Source organism: Chrysochloris asiatica, unplaced genomic scaffold (genome assembly GCF_000296735.1).
Source record: "Chrysochloris asiatica unplaced genomic scaffold, ChrAsi1.0 scaffold00006, whole genome shotgun sequence".
NCBI lineage: Eukaryota > Metazoa > Chordata > Mammalia > Afrosoricida > Chrysochloridae > Chrysochloris > Chrysochloris asiatica.
Window position 1 is genome coordinate 21,851,736 of NW_006408524.1, and position 5,117 is coordinate 21,856,852.

At 38.6% G+C, this 5,117-nt stretch overlaps 1 pseudogene; it reads right to left on the reverse strand.

The window, feature by feature from the left end:
• Positions 1-3,634: 3,634 nt before the first annotated feature.
• Positions 3,635-4,599, reverse strand: LOC102833826 (annotated as a pseudogene).
• Between the last annotated feature and the right edge of the window lie 518 nt (positions 4,600-5,117).

The following is a 5,117-nucleotide window of genomic DNA, read 5'->3' on the forward strand; positions in this document are numbered from 1 at the left end:
CATTGGAGTCTTGGAATACAGAGACAGAGGTTAAAACTGCACAATGGAAGCATTTTAATTACTTAGAATACCTCGTATGAGACAATAAGACCACATGTATGAGCATGTTGCTTCACAGATTTGGATGAAGGACAAACAAAATTGTATGTAGTAGTCAGCAAATGTTAATTTTCTTGTGAAATAAAAGGAATTAGCTTTCTATAGAAATAATGCCTTTATGGCTGACTTTCATCATTTAATTTTGTTGACTGGAAAAAAAGTACCAAAGAACAAAAAAACACATTGAGGCTCACTGTGGATCCCAAATTGGCCTTCTCTTTTAAGATTTACTCAAACAGAAGGAAGATGAACATTTCTTTCAATTTTTATACCCATAGAAAGAATCTTATTTGGCTTAATTGCATTTCTAAAATTAGTTTAAACATAAGTATCCCACCTCCAAAAAGTCAGTATTTTAATTCGGGTCCCTTAGTGTGATCTTGTATTATCTTAAAACTCAGTCACAATTAACTTGCCTTCCTGTACTTGAGTAGAAGAAGAGCACTAAAGACCTTTGCCATTTAATACTGTGTTCAGATATAGTTTAGAGAATTAAGAAAGATAAAGTATTCTATTACAAACTGTTTATCAACTAAGAATGTATCTGTTCTTGGGCTAGCTAAGGTGTGGTTGAAGTTTAGATGATTTACTCACAGAAAGAATTTTGTAAGTACAGAGACTGATCTTTGACCTTTAGTATATTCAGTCAACAGAGCACAAGAATAACTTTTAATCACCCTTTTGCTCCTCCTTAATGACATTAGAGAATTGGGGGAGAAAATATTATTAGAAAATCCATATGTACCTATAGATACTAAGCATTTAATATTTATATTACTTGTACATTTAGGATAAGCTATCGAGGAAGTCCTGGTGTGGCACTGTAGGTTAATGCGCCAGACTGCAAAGCCATTTGAACTGCAAGGTTGGCAGTTCAAGCTCACCAGCCACTCCTTGGAAACCCTGTTCAGGGTCACTATGGGTCAGAACTGACTCGACGGCACTTCACAACAACAACAACAAATCAAGGAAAAGTAATGCTGTTTCACTTTGAATCATATCACAATATGTTGTTGTTTTTGTTGTGTGCCATCCAGTCAATTCTGACTCACTACAACCCTGTATAGGGTTTATGAGAATGATTGTTGGGTTTGAGCTACCAACCTTGTGGTTAGCAGTCCAGTACTTATCCTATAGAGCCACAGCAGGGCCTATATTACAATATATGTTCTCAGAGAGATTAAATTTTGATGAAGAATATTTGATAATACAATAATAATGTTGTTGTTTAGTGCCATTGAGTCGATTCTGACCCATAGCGACCCTGTACAAGCTTTCCAAAGAGTAGCTGGTGAGCTTGAACCACCGACCTTGCAGTTTGAAGGGCTTTGCAGTCTGGCGCATTAACCCACAGCGCCACACCAGGACGCCAACAATAATAATAACTACTATTTATTACTCCACCACTCATCTGTCAGTTTGTTGTATTGTGGTGGCTAGTGTGTTGCTGTGTCACTGGAAACATTGCCACTGGTATTTTAAATACCAGCAGGGTCACCCATGGCGGATAGGTTTTAGCAGAGCTTCCAGACTAAGACCAACTAGGAAGCAGGAGAGGCAGACCCCTTCTGAATGGTTAGCCACTGAAACCCTATGGGTAGCAGCAGAACATTGTCAGATAGAGTGCCAGAGGATGAGCCCTGTAGGTTGGAAGGCTTTCAAATACAACTGTCTCCTCATGATAGAATTGACCTTAATGATGTGTTGTTGTTAAGTGCCGTCGAATCGATTCCGACCCACAGCGACTCTGAACAAGGTTTCTGAGGCTGTAAATCTTTACTTTAATGATGTGGATAGAGTTAATTTTGGGGGACCTTCATTTGCTGATGAGGCACAATTCAAAATGAGAAGTAACAGCTACAAATATCCATTAATAATCTGTACAAAGTATGAATCTAGGAAAACTGGAAGTTGTCAAAAATGAAATGAAATCCTTGACAATAAATATCCTAGGTATAAGTGAGCTGAAATAGACTGGTATTGGACACTTTGAACCAGACAGTCATATGGTTTACTATGCTAGGAACAATAAACTAAAGAGGAATGGTACCTCATTCACCGACAAAAAAAGCCTTTCAAGATCTATCTTGAAGTAAGTACAATGCTGTCAGTGCTATGATATCCATACACCTACAAGGAAGGTGAGTTTATCTCACCATTATTCAAATTTATGCACCCACCACTGAAGAATTAATTCTATGTTCTTCTGTCTGAAATTGATCAAGCATGCAGTCAGTTTCCATTGATAACTACTGGTGATTGGATTTCAAATGCTGAAAACAAAGAGAAAAATCCATAGTGGGCAATATGACTTTGGTAATAGAACTGAAGCTACAGATCACATGATAGAATATTTCAAGACCGATGACTTATTCGTTGCAAATACTTTCGACAACACAAAAGACAGCTATATAACTGGACCTCTCCAGATGAAAATACACAGGAATCAAATTTGTCTACATCTGTGGGAAGTGACAGTGGAGAAGCTCCATATCATCAGCCAAACCAAGGTCAGGGGCAGACTGTGGAAGAGACCATTAATTTCTCATATAATTAAAACAAGTCCAGAGAGCTGAAATATGACCTTGAGTATTTCCTACCTGAATTTAGAGACCATCTCTAAAATAGATCTGATGCATTAGACACTAATGACCAAAGACCAGAAGAAATGGAGGATGGCATCAAGAACATCATACATGAAAAAAGCAAAAGGTCATTAAAAGAAAAGCTCAAAGTGGATGTCAGAAGAGACTCTAAAGCTTGCTCTTGAGTGAGGAGATGCTAAAGCCACAGGAAGAAATAATGACGTAAAAGAGCTGAACAGAACATTGCAAAGGGCTGTTCAGGAAGACAAAGTCAAGTTGTTGTTGTTGTTGTTTTTAATTTTAAGAAAAAATTTATTGAGGGTCTGAACTATCCTAAAGATCAATTTGTCCAGAAATGGTAGCTACAAGTGCATTGAGTCTATCATGTTAAAACATGCACTAGACACAAATACAAAAACCATAAAACAAGCCACCGTTATTCAACAATCTCAGCAAGGATAAAATGCATAAGGAACAACATAGATGACTTGCAAAGGATATGAGCTCTTTAGTTTAAGCACCATTAAAAAAAGAGAGCGCACAAATGGATGAGTGTGTACAGTTATGTACACTGAATTGAACCTTTGGCACTAGGAATTAGAGCATTTTGTCAGGTAGCATTAACACATATTATGAAAGTACATAGTGTCAAAGGAACAGAACCACCAGCATTCAAGAGCTTTGTTAACCAGGCAATAAAACACTCTACAGCAAGACTGTATGTCGTCTGTCATTGAATACACTGGTAGCAATCTTGAAATGTAAAAACAAGGAGAAAGAAAAGAAAAAAGGAACTCTAACCCATTTTATTTTCTCTGTTTAAATCAAACAGAAAACAAACATACATTAATTTTGTCATATGCTAACATTTTCAAAGTACATCATTTGTACCAGAGGACTAAAAACAAACGTGTGTTTCCAGGGATGCAAATGTGAGTGTGTGCACAGTGTCACACAGCCTTCCGGTGGTGCTCAGCAGGAGCCTGTTCATAATCTCTGGCATTAAACAAAGCGGTAGAATTCTTTGCCAGGTACTTTAGGAAATCATGAAGATAGTTCAGTAATAACGCAAGACTCTTCTCATCCAGAGCCGTATAGGCCAACATTATTCCAATAGTCTCAGCAGATGTGGCGCTCCGTACACCTGGGACATGGGTGCCTCAAGGTGATCTGGGAGGATTTCAGCAACCTGAGGTCACTCAAATGTGTAGAGTAGCTGAGTGTCCAATATCATGTTGAAATATTCTTTTATCCCTGCCACAACTTCATTAACAGCATACTCTTTATTATATGTGTTTCCTCAAGATTTCTTGTAATTTGCGTAATCCTCTAAAATGGAATCCGCATTCTTCTTGGCAGGAAGATAAAAGAGCTGGTTTTGCCTAGTAATTAAGTCCCAGTCATCAACAAGCCATGGTTTTAGTTCTTCTGGAAACTTTGCTTTAACTTCAACGCTCTTCATGAATGGTTCATGATTCCTCATTTTCAACAGTAGGTCTACTCAGGCCCTTTTCTTCCAAGGAGGCTGAGCTGTCTCACTGGACTGCCACCATCTCCATTTCCCAGTGTTTTTCTGTTTATTCATTTTTGTTTTCATTTCAACATTTTTTAGTTGCAGACCAGATAGATATCTTCTTTCCTGGAGCATCACCACTCATCTTCCCCTCTGCATACTGCTCCTGATTGGCTTTATGAAGTTCTCTCTGTGTCTGCACATTGGTGTCCACATAATTGAGAAGTCTGCTTTCTGGAACCCATTCATCCCAGTTGTTATTCGAACCACTGTAATGTATAAAGCATTTCACTTGTTTGTGGCAACATTTACACACTTTGCTTCATACAGAAAAGGCCCATGAAAGCAAAGCACTCGCTTACCCTCCTGGAATTTAGGCTTCAGGTCCTGCTTTGGCGTCATTTAGAAGTGATTTGCTGCCTCCTCCTTCTTCCACCACCCCTGACTACTACCTCCTACTCTCTACCCACAAAGTTAAATATTATAATGAAGAGTTTACAGACCTGGAGTTAGAAAACCAAAAGGGAAGAACATGCTCAGCATTTCTCAAACTGAAAGAAATGAAGAAAAATATTTTAAGCCTCTGTTGTCAATATTGGAGGATTCTATTGGCAAAATATTGACTGATACTGGAAACATCAAAAGAGGGTGGAAGAAATACAAAGAGTCACTGTACCGAAAAGAATTGGTCAATGTTCGATCATTTCAAAAGGTACTGTATGATCAAGAACTGATGGTATTGAAGGAAGAAGTCCAAGATGTATTGAGTTGTTGTTGTTGTTGTTGTCAGGTGCCATCGAGTCAGAACCGATTCATAGCAACCCCATGCACAGCAGAACGAAACAATGTCCTATCCTGGGCCAACCCTACCACCGCTGCCACACTTGATGCCATCAATGATGCCACCTGGCTGATCCATC